This window comes from Mobula birostris, chromosome 28, assembly GCF_030028105.1.
Source record: "Mobula birostris isolate sMobBir1 chromosome 28, sMobBir1.hap1, whole genome shotgun sequence".
Lineage (NCBI taxonomy): Eukaryota > Metazoa > Chordata > Chondrichthyes > Myliobatiformes > Myliobatidae > Mobula > Mobula birostris.
The window spans coordinates 35,725,147-35,740,444 of NC_092397.1; the positions used below are offsets into that span (position 1 = coordinate 35,725,147).

At 43.8% G+C, this 15,298-nt stretch overlaps 1 non-coding gene across 1 annotated transcript; it reads left to right on the forward strand.

The window, feature by feature from the left end:
• Positions 1-344: 344 nt before the first annotated feature.
• trnam-cau (transfer RNA methionine (anticodon CAU)) lies at positions 345-416 on the forward strand. Its single transcript has one exon. It is a non-coding gene; the product is annotated as a tRNA-Met (tRNA).
• The last annotated feature ends 14,882 nt before the right edge of the window (positions 417-15,298 follow it).

Consider the following 15,298-nt stretch of genomic DNA (forward strand, 5'->3'; position numbering starts at 1 on the left):
CAGAATTCCTCGTGTTCACGGGCGAAATGTCGGGAACGAGGTGCAAGACGGGACAGAACATAAAAGGCACGAAGATAATAACTGGGTGGGCCAGAAAGTAAGGAAGCAAGGAAGAAAGGTGGAGAAAAAGAGAAAGAGGAGAAACAGGGAATAAACAAAGAAAATGAAGTACGTTTGATTATGAATACGGGAAGAAGACGGAATGGACCCAGACATATACGAACACAGACATATACAGACACAGAACGAGACCCAGACATGTACAGCCACAGGCTTAAACGCATACATACATACAGAAAACATCGCGCAACATTCACAGTTCAACATTTTTTAGTATTCCCTGCAGCAGAGTGGCGCAGCGGAAGCGTGCTGGGCCCATAACCCAGAGGTCGATGGATCGAAACCATCCTCTGCTATAATCTCTGTTGGCGGCAGCAGATGTTCATCCTTGTGTTTTAAAACACATTAGATATGACACATTATACAACTATAAAAGGAAATCGCATCTCAATTGAGATTCGTCATTTATTCGTAATCATTTAATTCTCGTCTCTGTGGCGCAATCGGCGAGCGCGTTCGGCTGTTAACCGAAAGGTTGGTGGTTCGAGCCCACCCAGGGACGCTAGTACTCCAGTAGCTTTCTCTCTCTCTCTCTCTCTCTCTCTCTCTCTCGTACACGAGAAAATGTACAGCAGCATCTATGGAATAAAGTACACGGTTGATGTTTCAGGCCGAAAACCTTCTTCAGGATCATGAAGCAGCCTGGCCTGCTGAGTTCCTCCAGCATTTTGTATGTGTTGCTTGGATTTCCATCATCTGCACATTTTCTCATTTCTGATTCGACGAGTGCACGACGAAGTCTCTTCCATGGAATTGAATTGAATTGACTTTATTAATTACATCCTTCAAATACATGAGGACTAAAAATCTTTACGTTACGTCTCCGTTTAAATGAGCAATGTGCAATTTATAGTAAATATGTAATAGATATTACTATATTTATTACAGTCAATATGACAGAAATACGATTGTATCAGCTTGAATTAATCAGTCTGATGGCCAGTGGAAGAAGCTGTCCCGGAGCCTGTTGGTCCTGGCTTTTATGCTGCGGTACTGTTTCCCGGATGGTAGCAGCTGGAACAGTTTGAGATTCGGGTCACTTGGGTCCTTAACGATCCTTCGGATCATTTTTACAAACCTGTCTCTGTAAATGTCCTGAACAGTGGGAAGTTCACATCTACAGATGCGCTGGGCTGTCCGCACCACTCTCTGCAGAGTCCTGTGATTGAGGGAAGTACAGTTCCCATACCAGGCAGTGATGCAGCCAGTCAGGGTGTTCTCAATTCTGTGCCTGTAGAAAGTCCTTCGGATTTGGGGACCCCTACCAAATTTCTTCAACTGTCTGGGGTGAAAGAGGCGCTGCTGTGCCTTTTTCACCACGCGGCCGGTACTTACAGACCTCGTGAGATCCTCGCTGATGTGTATGCCGAGGAATTTTCACCCTCTCAACCCCAGATCCATTGATGTCAATAAGGGATACCTATACTGAAGAAGTTTGAATCTTCCCTTCGACAGGAGTTCAGTGAAACCCTCTCTCGCTGCTCCCCCTCTGTGATCTCAGCTCTTGTTTTCCTGCTGCGTTTCATTGCCAGCTGGGAAACTCTGCGCTGTCCGGAGGCCGGCGCTCCCTACTGCCGCCGCAACGGGCTCAGTGAGAATTGAATCTGTTCTACATGTTTTAGTCACATATACCGAAATACGGTTAAACACTTCTCATTCTCACGGTTCATAGAGATTACACAGTGTATTGGAAGAGAACAAGGTGAAGCAATAACAAAATGCAGAATAAAGTGTAACAGCGACAGAGAAAGCACGGCGCAGGTATATAATAAAGTGCAGCTTTGTACCGAGGTGGATTCTGAGGTCAAACATCCATCTATCTTCAGGGATACCATTCAATCGACACAACAATGGGACTGAAACTATCCCTGAGACTGTGGTGCGTTCTTTCAGGCTTCTGTACCTTCTGCCGGATGAAAGAAGGAACGAGAGAATAGCTGGGGCAGGTTATGTCTTTGGTCAGGAAAACGTATGTTCGATTTGACCACAAAGTGTGGGTTTCCTCGAGCGGAGTCCGTGGAACGAACGGACTTCCTGGGTCTAATGCTGTGCTTTTTATTCAGTTTGGGGTCCTGGAACATCCTACATGAGGGACCACCACCATCGTACATGAGGAATCCATCAGATCCATTAGAGTGAATTTCACTCAGAACAAATTGCTCAGGAATTAGGATTCTGCGTTCATAGTGCTCGGCGAGGGTTTTTTCTTTAGCCTGAAAGTGTACAACCTGCAATGGCCGGGAATGGAACCCGTGTTAACTGCTTGGGAAGCAGCTATGCTCACCACTATACCACCATCTCCACATGATGCAAACCAGACTCGGTGACTGAATGGTCTCTGCTGCTATCAGATTCTGTCACTCGATTCTCAGTGTCTGAGCTGTTTTCTGAAGGATTGTTCCTCACTCTGTTGCAGTTCCTATTGCGACCAGTTGATGTCGCGACGTTCCGACAGACCGGAGAAACACAGCACCTGGGATCCGACTGAAGGGAGAATCCACCCGAGAGATTGGAAGGGCTACGAATGGTTTCCTGTCTCACGTATCAGTAAATGGGAAACAAATCCTGATTATAAATACCCGTTCAAACAACATGCAGTTAGACGTTAATGGGATCCCCTCATTTGCCCAGTTCTTGAACTCAGTAAGTGACTGAATTGCTAAGGAATTCTGAGACACGTCCAGTCACACGGTGAGGAGCGGATGGGTAAAATGCGCCAGCTCTACACTCAAAAAACAAACATCAGAGTGACTCCATGAGTTCTCCTACACACTGACATCCGTGTGACAGATTCCCCACTCTTGTTTATTCCTCGTTAGTTCAGTGGTTAGTATCCCCGCCTGTCACGCGGCAGACCGAGGTTCAATTTACCGACGAGGAGACCGTTCTCCTGCTTCAAATGAAGACAGGATTAGAATATGGGACAATCTAGTGTGTAAATAGCCCAAAACTGGAGTGTTTCCCGAGAACAAGGGACGTTCATCATTTTGTTTTCACTTTTCCCTCACGACGTCTGTATCTCAAGGCCGTTTGACGTTACACTCAATGACCGAATCCGTCACTCCGAAACATTAAACAGAGACTGCTGCTGTGAGATATGAACTCCCGCACTTTCCTAGCACTCGTGCCGACACTCTCAGTTTGTCTGGATGACTGTGTGGAGAAGACAGGCAAAGGAACAGCTGAAACACTTTGGAGAGAACGATACCATGGAATGTGTAACGCCGGGTTTAAAGCCACCCTGCCCCTCCCACAACACTGGACCCTCCGAACAGACGCTCAGAGAGTGACCTTGGGGTGGGGGGGTGGGGCGAGGTACTGTCTGTCTGTCTGTATCTTGTTTTACGGCGGTTGGCATCCAGCTTAATGGTGCATTACCGCCACCCTCTGCTCCAGAATGTGCACTAGACATACATTCTAAATCCCTTCACCCAATCTCAAACACACACACACACCTACACTTCACCCTGCCATCTTTGACCATCCTAGTATCCTATTCCTGTTTATCCGTCATATTCTATATAAAAAAAAAACCCTGTACCCCTTAAAAATGCTAAAAATACCCGGACTTGTGCTCTCTCACCCATGCCCAGCAACCCTTTTAATGTGAATTCCTGCATCCCCAACTCCCTTAATTTATTTCTCATCATCTCTCTCTGTATCCCATACTTCCTGCAACTCAGAACTACATGTTCTACTGACTCCTCTTCCTGACATTCCTCACACAATCCTGTCTGGTGTTTCCCTATCATTTTCAATGTTTTGTTTAATGCACAATGCCCCAGCCTTAACCTAGTCCACACAATTTCCTCTCTTCTGTTTCCATTACCTAGCCTAGTAACTGCAACACTCTTTTGTATTTGATATAAATGCCTCCCTTTCCCCTCCCTGTCCCATCTTTCTTGCCACATTCGGTTGACTTTTTCCCAGATTACACACTTAACCTCTGCTTTACTGATACTAATGTGCATTTCCACATTTTCTTTCTTTAATGCCCTCTTTGCCAACTCATCCACCCTCTCATTCCCCTTCACCCCTACATGTGCTGGAACCCATAGAAATTTTACCTGACCTCCCTGATTTGCAATCCTTGTAACTAACTGAAGGACTTCATAAAGTACATCTTGCCGACTGTTTGTGTGTAAAGACCTTAAACTTGCTAGAACGGAGGATGAATCTGAACATATCAATGCTTTGACTTGTCTGGCTTTCTGCACCCATTGCAACGCAATCAACACCGCCAGCATCTCCACTGTAAACCCTCCTAACTTATTAGATGTTCTTCTGCCGATTCCAATTTCTTTTGCTGGTATGACCACCCCAAACCCTGTCACTCCTGTTGCAGGTTCCTTCGCACCATCCGTATAAATGTGAGTATAATCTCTATAGTTTTCCATCACATGACAGTTAAATGCATTTACCAAATCTGTTTTATATCTTTCTTTCCTTTTTACCTCTAACAAATGCCAGTCTATGTCAGGCCATACAAGCTTCCATGGAGCTACAACCGGATAAACTACTGAAGGACTTATCCTCAGATCAAATACTCCACATTCTTTTGCGATATCATTCCCTACCCGACTAAAGGTATCCCTCTGAAACCTCCCATTTTCCCAGCACTCCTGCAACACTCCTTTAGTAGGGTGAGAATCATTGTGCCCCTGCAAGTTAGCCCAGTAGTTTGCCATCAGTTGCATCCTTCTTAGTTCCAAAGGCATTATTCCCATTTCTACCTGTAGGGCTGACACTGGTGACGTTTTAAAAGCCCCACTGCACACTCTCAAGGCCTGAGCCTGAATCACATCCAGTTTCCTTATAAGAGACCTAGCTGCTGATCCATATACTATATTTCCATAATCCAATACAGATCTTACTAAAGCCACATACATTCTCTTCAAAGCTGAACAACTTGCTCCCCATTCCCTACCAGTCAAACATCTCATCACATTTATTACTTTTTTACATTTCTCCTCAACTTTCCTGATATGGTCTGCCCATGTTAATCGTGAATCAAATATAACTCCCAGAAATTTAAATGATGCAACCCTTTCTAATTCAACCCCATACATCCTTAACTTCTTCCCTACCTCAACCCTTTTCCTGGTAAAAAATACAGATTGAGTTTTATCTACTGAAAATCTACATCCCCAATCATAACCCCACTCTACCACTTCATCAATTGCTTCTTGTAGTTTCCTGATTATATGGTCCATGTTCATGCCTCTTTTCCACAAGGCCCCATCATCCGCAAACAGTGACCTACCTATATCCACTGGTACCTTTGTGAAGACATCATTGATCATAATCATGAAAAGTAATGGGCTAATCACACTACCTTGAGGTGTGCCATTTTCCACTATGTACTGTTTTGATAATTCTGATCCAATCCGAACTTGAATTTTTCTACCAAACAAAAAATCTTTAATCCAATTAAAAACTCTCCCACCAACCCCCATCTTGTGCAGTTTAATTAATAATCCTTCCTTCCACATCATATCATAGGCTTTTTCAATATCAAAGAACACTGCAACTACTTACTCTCTATTGCCTGGGCCTTCCTTATTTCAGTCTCTAACATAATCACTGAGTCCATGGAATTCCTTCCCTTTCTAAAACCACTCTGATAACTTGCCAGCATTCCCCTTTTCTCAAGCTCATATGATAACCTTTCTGTTAGCATGCTTTCCGTTATCTTACATATACTTGATGTTAATGCAATTGGTCTGTAGCTAGTGGGTTTTGACAGATCCTTGCCAGGCTTCCTTATTGGAATTACTACTGCTTCTTTCCATGCACTTGGTAATCTTCCCTCCTCCCACACTCTGTTATAAAAATGCAGCAACTTCAAGAGCGCTCCTTCTCCTAGATTTTTTAGCATCACAGATCATATCAGATCTTTCCCTGGGGAGGTTGGTCTCGATCTCTTTATTGCTCTCACCATTTCTGCTAATGTAAATGGATCATCAATAATATCATCTGTTCCTTCCCTCCTGCTTAAAACACCTGGGTGTTGGTTCATTATTCTTTCCCTTCTTCTTCTCCCTTCTTCAGACAAATTTTCTGAACTGTGTATCAGTACGAATGACTTGGCCATGATCTCAGCCTTATCCCTACTGGAGACTGCAGTTTCCTCCTCAGATATCATTACTGGATATTCCCATTCCCTTCTATCTCCTCCCATCCTCTTAATCATTCCCCATATCTCTCCCACAGGTGTTGTTCTTCCTACCTTGTCGCAAAAACTCCTCCAACTTGCCCTTTTAGCTTGACGTATAGTTCTCACCACTGCCTGTGCTTTCTTATATTGAACCAAATGCTGCATATTATGGGTTCTTTTAACTAGCTTGAATGCTCTATTTCTGTTTTTTACAGCCTGACAACATTCCTCTGTCCACCATGGTACCAGTTTTCTATTCATCCTATTTTTACTCCTAGGTATAGATCCTTCTGCTGCCATGATAATTGCTGAAGTCACCTGACTGTTTAATTCATCTACATTTCCAGAAATATCAACCCTTCTTCACTCAACTTCTGGAACTTACCCCAATCAGCTTTTCCAAACACCCACTTTGGGGTTCCGCCACCTGGTCTTACTTCAACTCTTTCACCCACTGAACACAAAACTGGGTCGTGATCACTGCCTACTGTTGAAGCAGTCCAAACTCCCCAGTTACTAATGCCAGCCAAGGTATTAGACACTAACGTAATATCTAACACTGACTCAGTTCCTGTTGTTATATCTATCCTTGTGCCGCTACCATCATTCATACACACCAAATCCCTTTCTTCCATCAAATCTTCAATTATCTTTCCATTTGGATCTGTAATCTGATCCCCCCATATTGTGCTATGAGCATTGAAATCTGCACACCACATTACTTTATATCTGTTTTGTCCTTGTATCTTTAATAGGCTGTCCAAATCCAACCTTTTACATGGATTGTAGTAGTTAATTATAACCACTCCCTCCCCTCTCTCCCACACTTCCACCACTATGTATTCCTGATCATCTCCTTTTTCCAGTACCCTATATGGTATACCTTGCTTGATTAATATAGCACAACCCCCTCCTCCCCCTAGATTTCTATCTTTCCTTATCATTGTATACCCATATACCACAAAGTCTAAAGTTGGTTTCAACCAAGTTTCCTGAATACACACTACGTCCAGTTTTACAACCATTTCTTTAATAAAGTGCTTGAATTCCTGGCTATTGGCCAGTAAGCTCCTTGCATTCCATTGTAAAAGAATCACCATAATTAGTATTAACCAACGCATGACACTTCCTGGCTTGACTGATTACTGAGGTTCTCTGTCACTTCCTCCCATGTCAGTCCTACTAACCCTAAATGGTTTACTGCTGCTTTTACCACCAGCTGAATTTTGTCACTTTTTGACTTTACCTCAGCAGTACTATTAATCACTCCTGCAATGAATGTTACTAGAGCCTTTGTCTACATAAATCCTGTCATTTGTTCTTTGTTGCATCTCTCGTATCCCTATTGCTCCCTGTTCATTAGGAACATTATTCTGTTCTCTTGACATTCTTATAGCTTCTGCATAAGTGATCTTTCTTTTCACTCTTACTTCTTGAATTTTAGTCTCCCGTCTCACAACTGCGCACCCACTATATGCAACATTATGAGCTCCTCCACAATTGCAGCATTTTGGTTGAACTCCTGTTCCGCACTTTCCATATTCATGATCATCCCCACATCTAGCACATCTCCTCTGTCTTTTACAGTTTTTAGCCACGTGTCCAAACCTTTGACAATTATAGCACCTCAGTGGCTTTAGCACATACACCCTTACTGGGTAACTCATGAAACCCAGGAACACCTTCCTTGGCACTCTTCCTTCTTCAAATTCAATCAATACTGATTCACTTTCCTTTTTCACTCCCTCCTTTGTTGTTTTCAGTCTTTGAACATTCATTACTTTTCCTCCTTTGATATTCCTCTTTATCTCCTCCATATTTATACTCATTGGTATCCCCGTGATCACTCCTTTACAACCACTGTTTTGTGCTCCCACCCTCCCAGTGTATTCCACCTTGCATTTTCCTATCTCTCTTAGCTTGAGTGCTTTCTCAAGTTCTTCCTCATTCGCACATCTTACCAATAAGTTGCCATCATTAAGGACTTTTGCAAATACTATTTACCCTACCTTATTTGTCAGAGTTGTTGTTAGCACAAACGGGTTAATTTTTTTCATATGTCCCTGAGCCTTCTCATTGAACCTAATTATGACAACACCTCCTCTCTGAGCTTGTTCATCTTCCTCACTTTCAAAGCTTTCTCCACTATCATTTCTTATTCTTTTATTCCCTTTGTCTTGGTTTTTATTCATCCAACCCCTCACTACCTCCTCATTCCCTTTATTTCTCCCTTCACAATAATCCGCCTCTCCCCAGCTGCCTACCTCTGGTCCCAAGTCTCTATCCTTCTCCTTCTCCACTTTCTTTCCCTCAACCCCGCCTCTTATCTTGTCCGCCATTACCAGATCCACACGACCCCCTCCCAGCAATTTCCGTTCCTTCCCCACTCTCTTTCCCTCAACAGGTTCCAAAACACACTCACGCATCAAGCAAAACACAGCCAACTTCCAGCCAACTCAGCCCACCATGCTGTAAAGACTGAGCTGGTATTCCTTTAAAATGTTCAGCTCCACCCCCCGCAACCCCCCCCACACCCCTCCCCCACGCAAAACCGCCCACCTCCCACCTCTGTATTGTTTTAGCAAACATGTTTCTCCATTCCTGCTGCAGCGCCTGGCTGTTGCCGGCCGCCCTATTTGTTAAGACTCTTAAAGGTAAATTATCCGCTAATCGCGCTGCTCCTTTTTATTATTCGACCTTCCCCATTCTTTGAGCCTCTATTTTTTTATTTTTACTCCTTCAGTACCTAGTTAGAGTTGAGGTTAGATTTCATCCTATTTCTCCCTTTAAGATTACGTTCTTTTATTGTGACTTAACTGTTCAGACTCTGAGTTCACTGTTCTGTGGGTATAATGTGGTAGAAGCTTGTGGCTAATGTATGTTGGGGTTGGGGTCCATTGTTAAATTGGCCCCTTTGAAGGGCTGTGGCCAGGGTCCACTTGGGCGCTGTCTGCATTAGTTGGGGTGTGAGGTCCTTTTGGGGTGGGGTTGAGGGGCGGGGGTCCACTGGGCGGTGGGAGGTATAACTGGTGATGTGGGGTGAGTTTGGTTCCCTGGCGAGAAGAGGACCTGTGGTTATGGGGTGTGAAGATGTTAGGTTTCAGGGCAGGGCCATGTGCTGGAGATGCATTTTACCCCTTGGGGGCAAGCTGGGAGGTTGGGGTGAGTGCTGTGTCTGGATCAAACTGGTCATTACAAGTCTATTCTTTCTAGTGGAGTTATGATTTCTCATGTTATCCCTCTCTATTTGGGGAGTTAGTTTCCATTCTGGAGCCTAGTTGTTAGGCTCTATTTCCCAAGAAAGACGTACCTTTTCTATTTAATGGTCACCTGTTTTAATTTTGTTTCAGGGTGGGTGACTGATGAGGATGCTCCTCTTCCTCCCTCCTCTAATTTTCTCAATGTTTTTAATTATTGAGTGCAGTGGGTATATTTTATATTGTTGGCCTAGCTTTTTAGGCCTCGTTTAGGCCGTTTGGGGAATAGGTCTGTAGTCTTTCAATCCATCTCCTCTCTGCTCTTTTTCTTTGGAGGTTTGACCAGTTTATGTTGGTTCCCAGGCCCAGGATTGCCAAGGAATACATTCCATGCTCCAGAAAGTGCCTGCTAACTGGTCTGTTTTGGTTTCCTCTTGTGATATTACTGAGGTGACCTATGAGTCTGGTTCTCAAGCTGTTGCCCGTCTCTGGATTGCATATACTACATTCTTTTGTTTGCAAGTTATCCTCTGCTCTATCTCGGCCCACTTTCCTGTAACTCTGTTGTGTATGCTTTTAGAAATTCTTATGTATATGCATGCCCTGCAGTTTCCCACCTCGCAGTTTGGCGCTGTTCGTACTTTGGTACTGACTTTATTGTCGCCAAACAATTGATACTGGAGCGTACAATCATCACAGGGATATTTGATTCTGCGCTTCGTACTCCCTGGAGTACAAACGATAGTAAATATTAAAAATTTAAATTATAAATCATAAATAGAAAAGGGAAAGTAAGGTAGTGCAAAAAAACCCGAGAGGCAGGTCTGGATATTTGGAGGGTATGGCCCAGATCCAGGTCAGGATCCGTTCAGTACAGCACATTACAGGCCTTTCAGCCCACAATGTAGTGCCGACCCTCAACCCCCCACCCCAACCTTAAATTCCTCCATATACCTGTCTAGTAGTCTCTTAAATTTCACCAGTGTATCTGCCTCCACCACTGACTCAGGCAGTGCATTCCACACACAAACCATACCACTCTCTGAGTAATAAAACCTTCCTCTAATAACTCCCTTGAACTCCCCACCCCTTACTTTAAAGCCATGTCCTCTTGTATTAAGCGGTGGTGCCCTGGGGAAGAGGCCGTGGCTGTCCGCTCTATCTATTCCTCTTAATATCTTGTATACCTCTATCATCTCTCATCTTCCTTCTCTCCAAAGAGTAAAGCCCTAGCTCCCTTAATCTCTCATCAGAATCCATACTTTCTAAACCAGGCAGCATCCTGGTAAGTCTCCTCTGTACCCTTTCCAATGCTTCCACATCCGTCCTATAGTGAGGTGACCAGAACTGGACACAGTACTCCAAGTGTGGCCTAACCAGAGTTTTATAGAGCTGCAATATTACCTCGCAACTCTTAAACTCTATCCCTCGATTTATGAAAGCTAACACCCCATAAGCTTTCTTAACTACCCTATCCACCTGTGAGGCAACTTTCAGTGATCTGTGGACATGTACCCCCAGATCCCTCTGCTCCTCCACACTACCAAGTACCCTGCCACTTACTTTGTACTCTGCCTTGGAGTTTGTCCTTCCAAAGTGTACCAGCTCACACTTCTCCGGCTTGTACTCCATCTGCCACTTCTCAGCCCACTTCTGCATCCTATCAATGTCTCTCTGCAATCTTTGACAATCCTCTACACTATCCACAACACTTCATGAAAACTTCCCAGGGACCTGTCGTTCACTGCGTAGATCCTGCCCTGGTTTAACCTCCCAAAATAGAGTCACTGGTTTGTACAGAAATGAAACAGTCCCTTCGGTACAACTCATCCACACCGACCAAGTTGTCGACCTGAACTCGGCCCATCTGCCTGCATTAGGCCCGTATCCCTCTCAACCTTTCCCATCCATGTGACTGCGCAAATATGTTTTAAATATTGTACCTGAGGCAGAGAGCCGGTGCAGTGAGGCGCTGACAGACACTCACTGTTCCGCGGGCAGGAAGAGGAGAGGCGGATCCCACAGCGGAGCCGAAACCCCAACAAGTAGAGACCGGCTCCACTTCTCTGCAGAGCCGTCGCGTCCATCCCCGATTTACCGCTCAGCCCGGGACCAGTCCGTTTCCCGGGAAACGACGTCGTGAAGGAGGACCCTCTGTGACGTCTGCGCGCCAGTGTAGTAATCATATCATGTCACGTGCCGGAGGGGCGGCGGGAGCTGTCAATCACTGGAGCAGCTGGGGAACTTGCGAACATTGTAAATAGAATGGGGACAGTGGGAGATTTCCGGCATCGGTGTCCCACTCCCACGGAAATTGAGTGTGTTATAGACAGTAATATTCATATTTTAATTTGACTCTTCGTGGTCTTAGAAATATTTAATGTTTGTATTTTATATATTTTTGTGTGGATAATCTTCTGTAATTCTGGGCAAAGCACGTTGTAACTGGATCACTGAACACTCCGTGAAAAAAGAGTGTCACGGAAAAATATTGTCAAAGTCAAAAGTTAAACCCAAGTCAAGTTGTTATTATAGTACTTATATGTCACCATATACTTCAAAGTACAATTTACTCTGACAGTACAGATGTGAAACCACATACAACCTACCTGGAAGGAGGTACAGAGGAGATGTCAGGGGTAGGTTTTTAACACAGAGAGTGGTGAGTGCGTGGAATGGGCTGCTGGCGGCCGTGGTGGAGGCGGAAATGACAGGGTCTTTGAAGAGACTCCTGGATGGATACATGGACCTTAGAAAAATAGAGGGCTATAGATAAGCCAAGGTAGTTCACAGGTCAGGACATGCTCGGCACGACTTTGTGGGCTGAAGGGCCTATATTGTGCTGTAGATTTTCTATACAGTATTTCTATTATATTTCTGAAATCCTCAGGGTCATTTTCTGCAGGCATTCTTAACAAATCTATAGAACAGTAACTGTGAACTGTAAATTTCAATAACAATAAACTGTAAACAAACTGTGCAAATGAAGAAAATAAATACCAGTAGATAATGAGTATGAAATAACAATATAACTGAGTCCGTACATGAGTGTATCTATCCCCTTTTGTACAAGATGGTTGAGGGGTAGTAACTGTTCCTGAACCAGGTGGTGCGAGTTCTGAGGTACCTGTACCTTCTACCTGATGGCAGCAGTGAGGAAAGATCATTGCCTGGGTGGTGAGGATCTTTGACGATGGACGCTGCTTTCCTACGGCAATGTTTCATGTAGATGTGCTCAGTGGCTATGAGTTTTACCCACGATATGCCGGGCCGAATCCACTACCACTCAGTAGGATTTCCCACTCAAAGGCATTGGTGTTCCTATACCAGGCCATAATGCAGCAAGTCAGCACACTTTCCACCATACATTTATAGAAGTTTGGCAAAGTTTTCGATGTCCAGCTGAATCTCTGAGATTCCTGAGGAAGTAGAGGAGCAGTCGGGCCTTGTTCACAATAATATTTATACAATGGGTCCAGGACAGGTCCTCAGAGAGTGACACACAGAAATTCAAAGTTACTGACCCTTTCCATCTCCAATCGTCCTTTGATTACTGTCTCATGGACCTCTGGTTTTCCTCTCCTAAGGCCACAATAAGTCCCTTGGTCTTATTGACATTGAGTGAGATGTTGCTGTTATTATAGCACTCAGCCAAGTTTTCGGTGTCCCTCCTGTACCCCTTTGATACAGCCCACAACAGTGGTGTCATCAGTAAACTTGTAAATGGTGTTGGAAGTATACTTGGCCACACAGTCATACTGTAGATGTAAAGTGAGTAGGGGCGGGGGGAGCTAAGCACACTTCCCATGATGCACGAAAGAAAGGGAATTCTGAAGTATGAGTGTGTGCCCTGATTGTGTGTCTGAATGGTCACGTGAGAGTCACTGTCCTGGACATCTAAGAGAACTCCGGTGGCGTGTGTGTTCACACATTACGGACAGACAGAATGAAGTGTGTTGAGCAGTGGGTGGAATGGAAGAAGGGGGTGCTTGCAGAAGTACAGATATAAGTAGAAAGGTTTGAGGCTTTCAGGTGCACTGTGATGTTCACCTGGAGTGAAATGCAAAAATAATTGGTTGTTTCTCACAGTAAGAGCAAGGAAGATGAAATAAAGTTAGAGAAAAAAGACTCAGAAAGAACAGGAAAATGTAATCGAGTCTACCTCAATGTGTAACAAGACACAACTGGTACCAATGTCTGAGTAGGAAGTAGTAGGAACCTGCTGTACCCCTGCCTCCCACAGGTACGGTTACAACAAAGCCCACCCCAGTCGTGTCTCCTGAGTACTCGACGAGGCAGGTGTAAAGCTCTCACTAGCACGATGGGAGAATGAGCAATATGGAGACTTTTATGCACTCTGAACTAAAATGGTGTGTTATATTGAAGTGTTTCCTTCACACTCCACAGTGACATATGATATACAGTATTGCACAAAAAGCAGATGAGCACGTTAATGAATTTGTAAAGTAGACAAGCAAAATATTTCAGAAGTTCACGGATTTACTCCATCGTAATGAATGTTATTGTAAATGATGAGTAAATGAGCTCAGGCTAAAGAAAATGTAGACTGTTACTTGTTTGAGATGAAAAGAGGTAAGTAAAATTCTGAGTGGTTTACAATAATTCCAGGTGAAATCAAGTGATTCAAACTGTTAAGGGAATGGATAATATTTGTGTGAGGACTGGAAACTCTCTGGACTGCTCTACCGTTATATCAGTAATATTGACCTTTCTATAAAAATATTGTGACAGCTGCCCTATACAATTTGAATGTTATTTTAACATGCATTCTGATTTTAGTTTAATAAAAATGACAGTGATTACATTGTTGCTGATCATTACTAGAACCATAGAACCATAGAACCATAGAAACTACAGCACAGAAACAGGCCCTTTGGCCCTTCTTGGCTGTGCCGAACCATTTTCTGCCTAGTCCCACTGACCTGCACACGGACCATATCCCTCCATACACTTCCCATCCATGTATCTGTCCAATTTATTCTTAAATGTTAAAAAAGAACCCGCATTTACCACCTCGTCTGGCAGCTCATTCCATACTCCCACCACTCTCTGTGTGAAGAAGCCCCCCCTAATGTTCCCTTTAAACTTTTCCCCCCTCACCCTTAACCCATGTCCTCTGGTTTTTTTCTCCCCTTGCCTCAGTGGAAAAAGCCTGCTTGCATTCACTCTATCTATACCCATCATAATTTTATATACCTCTATCAAATCTCCCCTCATTCTTCTACGCTCCAGGAAATGAAGTCCTAACCTATTTAACCTTTCTCTCTAACTGAGTTTCTCAAGTCCCGGCAACATCCGTGTAAACCTTCTCTGCACTCGTTCAACCTTATTTATATCCTTCCTGTAATTTGTTGACCAAAACTGAACACAATACTCCAGATTCGGCCTCACCAATGCCTTATACAACCTCATCATAACATTCCAGCTCTTATACTCAATACTTCGATTAATAAAGGCCAATGTACCAAAAGCTCTCTTTATGACCCTATCTACCTGTGAAGACACTTTTAGGGAATTTTGTATCTGTATTCCCATATCCCTCTGTTCCACTGCACTCCTCAGTGCCTTACCATTAACCCTGTATGTTCTACCTTGGTTTGTCCTTCCAACATGCAATACCTCACACTTGTCAGTATTAAACTCCATCTGCCATTTTTCAGTCCATTTTACCAGCTGGTACAAGTCCATCTGCAGGCTCTGAAAACCTTCCTCACTGTCTACTACACCTCCAATCTTTGTATCATCAGCAAACTTGCTGATCCAATTTACCACATTATCATCCATATCATTGATATAGATGACA